This window comes from Pongo abelii, chromosome 20, assembly GCF_028885655.2.
Source record: "Pongo abelii isolate AG06213 chromosome 20, NHGRI_mPonAbe1-v2.0_pri, whole genome shotgun sequence".
NCBI lineage: Eukaryota > Metazoa > Chordata > Mammalia > Primates > Hominidae > Pongo > Pongo abelii.
In genome coordinates, this window is record NC_072005.2 from 55,774,061 (window position 1) to 55,782,890 (window position 8,830).

The 8,830-nt window shown below is 47.1% G+C and overlaps 1 protein-coding gene across 2 annotated transcripts in view; it reads right to left on the reverse strand.

The window, feature by feature from the left end:
* The window catches only part of NOSIP (nitric oxide synthase interacting protein), a 29,449-nt gene that overhangs the window by 17,761 nt on the left and 2,858 nt on the right, over positions 1–8,830 (reverse strand). For both annotated transcript variants that reach the window (XM_002829557.6, XM_054540989.2), the window contains 2 exons: positions 8,272–8,329; positions 7,069–7,293 (listed from right to left, as the gene is read on the reverse strand). The gene's annotated coding sequence lies outside the window, so the exon portion shown is untranslated. The remainder of the gene's footprint in view (positions 1–7,068; positions 7,294–8,271; positions 8,330–8,830) is intronic.

Genomic DNA, 8,830 nt, shown 5'->3' on the forward strand with positions numbered 1-8,830 from the left:
GCTCCAGAATAGGGGCCCCTGGTTGGTGGGGCCTGGGTTGAACTTCAGTCTGGGTCCCAGCATTGCCTGGCACCTGGGAGGTCTCAGAGATGTCATGATAGAATCAATGAACCACCTCCAATTCTGGGGACAGGGGAGGTGGGTTAGCAATGAACTAACCATGCAGCCATGACATCATGCCATTAATACACTAATAATTCATTAGTAACACGTGAATCACAGAAGCACTGGAAGAACAGAAGTAATCATCACATCCTTCAATCCCTTAAGAATCAGACCTTGTGGAAGCACTTTCCACATGTGAACACATTTGGTCCTCATGACAACCTCCCCACGTTCTGCCCATTTATTTTATTTATTTATTTATTTATTTATTTTGGAGACAGAGTCTCACTGTCACCAGGACTGGAGTATTTTTTTTTTTTTTTTTTTGGAGACGGAGTCTCACTCTGTCACCTAGACTGGAGTGCAATGGTGCGATCTTGGCTCATCGCAACCTCTGCCTCCTAGGTTCAAGTGATTGTCCTTTTTCAGCCTCCCCAGTAGCTGGGATTACAAGCACACACCACCACGCCTAGATACTTTTTTTGTATTTTTAGTAGAGACGAGGTTTCACCATGTTGGCCAGGCTGGGTCTCGAACTCCTGACCTCAGGTGATCTACCACCTCGGCCTCCCACAGTGCTGGGATTACAGGCATGAGCTACCACGCGCAGCCTTGCTCATTTAATAGGTAGGAAAATTGAGGCTTGGAGAAATTGGCCTCTTCCTCAGTCTATTCCTTGACAAACCAGCCTCCGGGGGGCTTTTCAGAATGGAAGTTTGATTAAGTCACTCTCTTCAACTGCTTCTTGGACATGACTCAGATAAAAACCAAACTATTCAGACTAAGTGTAAGAGAAATGGGAGAATAGGAAAACTGCCATTTTGCAACCTCTGGTGAAATAGTTGACTCAGGCAATGATTGTTGATGGATGGCATTAAAGGAGAGGCTGATGGGGCCCGGATAGTCACAGGATGCTAATTCTTGCTGCTGGAAAATACACAGTTGTAGCTTTACGATGTGGTTTTCGATGGCTGCCACCGGTCTCAGTCTGTTCCAGCTGCCGTAACAAAACACCACTCTGGGTGGCTTAAAGAACAGACCTATTTTCTCCAGTTCCTGAGGCTGGAAGTCTAAGTTCAGGCTACCAGCATTGTGGGGTTCTGGTGACACCCTCTTCCTGGTTTGCAGATAGCTATTTTCAGTGGCAGAGAGAAAGCTCTCTGGTGTCTCCTTCTGTTTTTTGGGAGGAGTCTCACTTTGTCACCTGAGTTGGAGTGCAGTGGCGGATCTCACCTTCTAGGCTCAAGTGATTCTCCTGCTTCAGCCTCCTAAGTAGCTGGGATTACAGGCGTCCACCACCATGCCTGGCTAATTTTTTTTTCTTTTTTTTTTTTGAGACGGAGTCTCGCTCTGTCACCCAGGCTGGAGTGCAGTGGCACGATCTTGGCTCACTGCAAGCTCCGCCTCCCGGGTTCATGCCATTCTCCTGCCTCAGCCTCCCAAGTAGCTGGGACTACAGGCGCCCGCCACCACGCCCGGCTAATTTTTTTGTATTTTTAGTAGAGAGGGGGTTTCACCATGTTAGCCAGGATGGTCTCTATCTCCTGACTTCATGATCCGCCCACCTTGGCCTCCCAAAGTGCTGGGATTACAGGCATGAGCCACTGTGCCTGGCCTAAGTTTTGTATTTTTAGTAGAGATGGGATTTCACCATGTTGGCCAGGCTGGTTTTGAACTCCTGACCTCAGGTGATCCACCTGCCTTGGCCTCCCACAGTGCTGGGATTATAGGCATGAGTCACCATGCGCAGCCTCCTCCTTTTATAAGGACACCAATCCATCAGATTAGGGCCCCACTCATTCACCTTAATTATCTCCACAAAGGCCCTACCTCCAAATATAATCACCTTGGGGAGTTAGGGCTTCAATATACGAATCTGGGGGGACATTCAGTCTATAATGCTGCCTGAGCCTGAATGAATTTCGCTACCTCTGAAATTGGGGCACCCAGGCAGTATGCAACATGAAGCGACCAGCTCTGAAGTAATCACCTGACAGCTGAACAGAAATTTAATCAAGTCTTTACATTCAATTTCCTGATTCTAGGAAGTCAGAGGATATAGCAGAGAATACCCAAAAAGGGCCAGAGAGTAACTGTTTTGAACTTTGCAGGCCAAACAGCCCCTGTAAGTACTCCACTCCACCCCTGTAGCATAAAAACAGCCACAGACACACAAACGGGCATGGCTGTGTTCCAATAAAACTTTATTTTTAGACTCTGACACGGAATCACATATAATTGTCATAGGTCACCAAATTCATTCTTTTGGTTTTTTCCAGTTATGTAAAAATGTTAAAAACCAGGCCGGGCGCACTGGCTCACGCCTGTAATCCCAGCACTTTGGGAGTCCGAGGCGGGCAGATCACAAGGTTAGGAGATAGAGACCATCCTGACTAACACAGTGAAACCCCGTCTCTACTAATAATACAAAAATAAAATTAGCCAGGCGTGGTGGCGGGCGCCTGTAGTCCCAGCTATTCCGGAGGCTGAGGCAGGAGAATGGCATGAACCCGGGAGGTGGAGCTTGCAGTGAGCCGAGATCACGCCACTGCACTCCAGCCTGAGCAACAGAGCGAGACTCCATCTTAAAAAAAAAAAAAAAAAAAAGTTAAAAACCATTCTTAGTTTGCAGGCTGAACAAAAACAGGTAGCAGTTACAAAAGTCAGATTATCTCCTGGCTGTTGTGGCTCGCACCTTGATAGGGCACTTTGGGAGGCCAAGGCAGGAGGATCACTTGAACTCACGCGTTCAAGACCAGCCTCAGCAACATGCCAAAACCCTGTCTCTACCAAAAAAAAAAAAAGTAGTAGCAACATGGTTTTTGAGACCAGACTTGAACTTGCTACGGGCAACACAGCAAGACTCCATCTCTACATAATAAAATTTAAAAAATTAGCCAGGCAAAGTGGCATGCGCCTGTGGTCCCAGCTACTTGGGAGGCTGAGGCAGGAGGATCACTTGATCCCAGGAGGTTGAGGCTCCAGTGAGTTACGATCGTGCCACTGCACCACTGCACTCCAGCCTGAGTGACAGAGTGAGACCTTGTCTCTGGGGAAAAAAAAAAAAAATGCCGGGTGAGGTGGCTCACACCTGTAATCCCAGCACTTTGGGAGGCCAAGGTGGGCAGATCACCTGAGGTTGGGAATTTGAGACCAGCCTGACCAACATGGAGAAACCCCATCTCTACTAAAAACACAAAATTAGCTGGGCGTGGTGGCGCATGCCTGTAATCCCAGCTACTGGGGAGGCTGAAAAAGGACAATCACTTGAACCCAGGAGGCAGAGGTTGTGATGAGCCAAGATTGCACCATTGCACTCCAGCCTGGGCAACAAAAGCGAAACTCTGTCTTAAAAAAAAAAAAAAAAAAAAAAATCAGGATATCTGACAAGGGAATTGCAGTGAGAATATATTAAAAATTTACAACTCAATAGTGAAAGGACACCTAACACAATTTGAAAATGGGTAAAGGATTGGAATAGACAGTTCTTCAAAGATCTACAAATGGCCAATAAGCACGTTAAAAGACACCAGTTCACACCCCCTAGAATGACTATAATCAAAAAGATAATAATAAGTGCTGGTGTGGATATGGAGAAACTGGAACCCTTATACATTGGTGGTAGAAACGTAAAATGGTATAGCCATTCTGGAAAAGTCACAGTTTCTCAAAAGGTTAAATAGTCACCTTTTGACCCAGCAATTCCACTGCCAATAGAAATAAAAACATACATCCACACAGGCTGGGCATGGTGGCTCATGCCTGTAATCCCAGCACTTTGGGAGGCCAAAGTGGGCGGATCGTGAGGTCAAGAGATCGAGACCATCCTGGCCACCATGGCGAAACCCCATCTCTACTAAAAATACAAAAATTAGCTAGGTGTGGTGGCGCATGCCTGTAGCCCCAGGTAGTCGGGAGGCTGAGGCAGGAGAGTCGCTCAAACCTGGGAGCCGAGATCATGCCACTGCACTCCAGCCTGGGCTACAGAGCAAGACTCTGTCTCAAAAAAATAAATAAATAAAAGAAAATAAGTATATCTTGGGTAAAGGAATATTATCCAGCCATAAAAAGAATAAAGTAGCCAGCTGGGCGCTGATGGCTTACACATGTAATCCCAGTACTTTGAGAGGCCAAGGCAGGAGGATCACTTGAGCCCAGGAGTTTGAGGCTGCAGTGAGCCATGATCGAACCACTGCACTCCAGCCTGGGTAACAGAGCAAGGCCCTGTCTCGGGAGAAAAAAAAAAAAAGAAGAAGTATTGATACACGCCACAACATAGGTGAACCTTGAAAACATGCTAAGTGAAAGAAGGCAGTCACAATAATATTTTATGGTTTCATTTGTGCAAAATACCCAGATTAGGCAAATCCATAGATATAGCAGAGTGGTGGCTGCCAAAGGCTGGGGTGGGAAGGATTGGGAGGAAATAGGGAATGACTGCTAATGAGTACCAGGGTTTCTCTCTGGGTGATTAAAATATTCTTAAAGTGATAGTGTTGATGGTTGCACAACTCTGTCAATGTACTAAACACCACTGAATTGTATACTTTCAATGGGTGAACTATATGTTAGGTAAATCATATCCCACTAATGCTTTTTTTTTTTTTTTTTTTTTTTGAGAGGGAGTTATGCTCTTTTGCCCAGGCTGGAGTGAAGTGGCATGATCTCGGCTCACTGCAACCTCTGTCCCTGGGGTTCAAGCAGTTCTCCTGCCTCAGCCTCCCGAGTAGCTGGGATTATAGGCGTCGGCCACCATGCCCACCCAATTTTTGTATTTTTAGTAGAGATGGGGTTTTACCATGTTGGCCAGGCTGGTCTCGAACTCCTGACCTCAGGTGATCCACCTGCCTCCACCTCCCAAAGTGCTAGGATTACAGGCATGAGCCACTGCGCCTGACCAATGGGGATTTTTAAAACAGGTAGCTGGCAGGATTTGGGTTTGGTCTGTACAATGTAATTAGCTGATCCCTGGCATGAAGAAACAAGTAAAATGAGGCCGGGCTCAATGGCTCACACCTGTAATCTTAGCACAGCACTTTGGGAGGCCAAGGCAGGAGGATCGCTTAAGCCCAGGAGTTTAAGACCAGCCTGGGCAACAAAGCGAGACCTTGTCTCTATTTTTTTTTTTTTGAGATGGAGTCTCACTCTGTCGCCCAGGCTGGAGTGCAGTGGCGTGATCTTGGCTCACTGCAAGCTCCGCCTCCTGGGTTCACACCATTCTCCTGCCTCAGCCTCTGGAGTAGCTGGGACTACAGGCGCCCACCATCACTCCCGGCTAAGGGGTTTCACCACGTTAGCCAGGATGGTCTTGATCTCCTGACCTTGTGATCCACCCGCCTTGGCCTCCCAAAGTGCTGGGAATACAGGTGTGAGCCACCCACCACGCCCGGCCTATTTTTAAATACTTATAAAAAAGAAACAAAACAGAAACAAGTAAAATGAGACCACAAAAAAGCAAACAGACAAATTCAGATGGTGGGATGATCAACAGAACTAGAATTAGTTTCTTCAATGAATCGATTATACCAAGAAATAACCAAAGTGGAGTGGAAGGGGAACAGTTCTAAATTAAGAGAGATGTAAAAGACGATAGCAATCACTTAACTATATCCTGATACCAACAAACCCACAGTTACACTGGACTTGACTCTGCACCACGTAATGGATAGTAGTCTAGAATTACGGTTGTTCTTTTAAAGTGTGATAATGGTGTTGTGGTCATATTAGCAATGTTTCTGGTTTTTACACACGCACCCTGTTAGATAAAATTTATAGAAGGTCATTGGTTTGGATTGAGCTCCAAACCAAAATGGAGACACTCATGCTAAAGTTCCATGCTTCCAAGCCAAAACTAAGTTGATATCTGATTTTCTGAGATATCAGGAGAGAGATAATAGCCGAATCCCCAAACAACCCAGTGTTAGCCCACCTGATAAAGGAAGTCCCCTCTACTTTAACCTTTAACTTAGAAATTTAATCAAGTTAATCAATTTAACCAACTAGTTTTTTGTGTTCCGTTTGATTTTCTCAGCCCTTTGTCTCTGAAAACAACCTCTGCTCAGCTCATCGGAACACTCATGCTATTTTCCATAATTAGATGTTGTTTGATTGTAGATTCACAAATAAATGCCAATTAAGATCTTCTCACCAAATGTGTTGTAATTTTGTCTTTTGACAATCCTTAAGTGTCATGATGCCTACGATTTGTTTTAATCTCTTTAAGTTTAAAAAAATACAGCAAGTATGGCAAAAATAATAATGGGTAGATTTGGGTGACAAGAATTCCTGTATTCTTCTCTCACTTTTATATAAGTTTGAACATTTTCATAAGAAAACATTAACATCAAACTGCCTCAAGGACCGTTCAAGCCCCAAGTTCAGAGAATTAGCAGCACAATCAGAATGCGAATCCATGACTGCCTGACCCCGAAGCTCCACACAAGAAAACGTGAATCCCTGCACCAACCCCGAGAGGGAAGGGGCTGTCAAAAAGGTGAAGAGAAGGTGGCGATGGATGACTGCACAATCTAGTATCGCCCGCCGTCCCACCACAGTCTGAGAAACTGAGGCCAGGAAAGGAGTTCTCTTTCCTCAACTCCCACTCCTTAGACCCCCAGCAATCCCAGTCCATTCCTTCCCTTGGGACCACGAGCAAATAGCCATCATCTACAGCGGAACTGTAACTCTCAGGAGAACTGACCGATGCTAGCTACCACTTGACTGAGTTTATAGTGAGAGAGAGAGACAGAGAGAGAGAGAGAGAACTGCCCGATGGACGGTTGGCCACCTCCAGCAGAGTGTAGTTCAGCTTTAAACTTGGGGGCGCCCGGACACCTCTATTAATAATGATTGACAGGGAATCGGGAATTCAAAATCTTGCCCCAGTCTCCCTCAAGACCCCAGGCCTCTAGCCCGCAGGAAAGCGATCCCAGCAACACTCTTCCTGCACCGCCTCCAACTCACCTCACGAACGACTCCCAGTCCCTCGGTCGCTTCTTTAACTGTGCCCCGACACCGGAAAGGAGCGCTATTTTCCCCCTCCGCTTCGCCCACTTCCGCCCAGCAGAAGGCACCGGAAGTAGAGCTGCCCCTAGTTGCGGAAGTGCCTCGCCTGGCTTGCTCAAGTCCTGTCTTCTCTTTTTCCCTCCGGAAACGTGAGTAGCTAATCGAAAGTTCCGGATATTGAAACTGGTGGGAATATGGGGAACGCTTACTATGTACTAGGCATTTCCCAGGGAGATCGTTTTTTCCTACTTGATTGCCAGGTTTTGAGTCTCTCCAAGCCCAAATTTAAGGACTAATCACTTCCCCTAGAGATCGAGAAGCCCACTTTCCCAAATATATCATCCATTTTTCTTGCTGCATCTTAAAACTCAATTGAGAAGAGACAACTACGCTCCCATTTTACAGACAGAGCCATTTGAAAATTGAAAATCAAAGCCGTTCAAGTCGCCCTCAGGAAACGGATTTACTGCGGCACTGCCCAGCTGTCCCAGGGACTAAGGCATATCGTTCCCGCTAGTTTCTAGATACCTAGAGACCTAGACATTAATTTTTCTAGCTCGGACAGGCGAACTCCCAGGGGAGAGCCAGAGGGGGTAGGGGTCGGCAGAGAAGAGGAGGGTCGAATCTAATCCCCCAAGTGCCCCATGATATTCGACACCTTGGCTTCCTCACAGAGCTCTGGCCTTTAAGTCCTTTATCCCAAGGTCCCTTTAAATACTTTGTCCCTTACCTGAGTCCCGCCCAGGGCAGGTAATGGCAAGTTCCGCCCACCTGCCAGAAACCGAGATCAGTCCTGGTTACCGGGAGTGGGGCGCCCCTCCTCCTTATCCCCTCCCCTCTTCCCTGTCCCCCTTCACAGCTGGCTGTAGCTGGCCAAGGAGGTCTCGATTAAAGAGGAAGGGGCAGTGCTCACATTTCTGGGTAGGTAAGTGAATGTCCCTGGAGGAAGAGCCTGGCTTGGGGACTCAGGCATCCTGGCTCCCCGCCCCTCCGAGACCCAGAAGTTTGGGGCTCCTAGGCCCAGGAGTCCAGGGCCCCTGCCCACTTAGGTCCCTAGACCCAATAATATAACTAATCCCCTGCCTCTGCCTCTCTTGTAATCTTTGTTGTCTGTGGGTGGATGTGACAATGGCCACAGAAAGAGGCACAAGTAGAACTTACCAGGAAGGGAAGACTCCAGATCACCAGTGGACATGTTTATAAGCATCTGTGTCAGGTGCTGTAGACACAGTGGGGAAAAAAGATAAGCTGCCTGCTCCTTGCTCTCTTCTCTGGTGGACACTGCCTTCACTGAAATCTTGGCTCTCACACTTGCACACTGTGTGACCTTCGGCAAGCTATATTACCTCTCTGTGCCTCCATTTCCTGTTCTCTATATTGGGGATAATAATAGGACTCCTGGTCAGGCGCAGTGGCTCACACCTGTAATCCCAGCACTTTGGGAGGCCGAGGCGGGTGGATCACTTGAGGTCAGGAGTTTGACACCAGCCTGGCCAACATGGTGAAACCCCATCTCTACTAAAAATATAAAAATTAGCCAGGCATGGTGGTGTGCACCTGTAATCTCAACTACCCGGGAGGCTGAGTCAGGAGAATCGCTTGAACCCAGAAGGCAGAGGTCACAGTGAGCTGAGATAGTGCCACTGCACTCCAGCCTGGGTGACAGAGCAAGACTCTGTCTAAAAAAAAAAAAAAAAAAAAGGACTCCTGTGAAAAGTTT